This window comes from Cebus imitator, unplaced genomic scaffold, assembly GCF_001604975.1.
Source record: "Cebus imitator isolate Cc_AM_T3 unplaced genomic scaffold, Cebus_imitator-1.0 Scaffold201, whole genome shotgun sequence".
Taxonomy (NCBI): domain Eukaryota; kingdom Metazoa; phylum Chordata; class Mammalia; order Primates; family Cebidae; genus Cebus; species Cebus imitator.
Window position 1 is genome coordinate 1,252,875 of NW_016107516.1, and position 311 is coordinate 1,253,185.

Genomic DNA, 311 nt, shown 5'->3' on the forward strand with positions numbered 1-311 from the left:
TTTTTTTGAGCCAGAGTCTTGCTCTGTTGTCCAGGCTGGAGTGCAGTGGCATGATCTTAGCCCACTGCAGCCTCTGCCTTCCCAGTTCAAGTGATTCTCCTGCCTCAGACTCCTGAGCAGCTGGGACTACAGGCATGCACCACCACACCTAACTAATTCTGTATTTTTAGTAGAGACAGAGTTTCACCCTGTTGGCCAGACTGGTCTGAAACTCCTGACCCAAGTAATCCACTTGCCTCAGCCTTCCAAAGTGCTGGAACTACATTACAGGCACAAGCCACTGCACCCAGCCAGTTGAGCAGATTTTCATA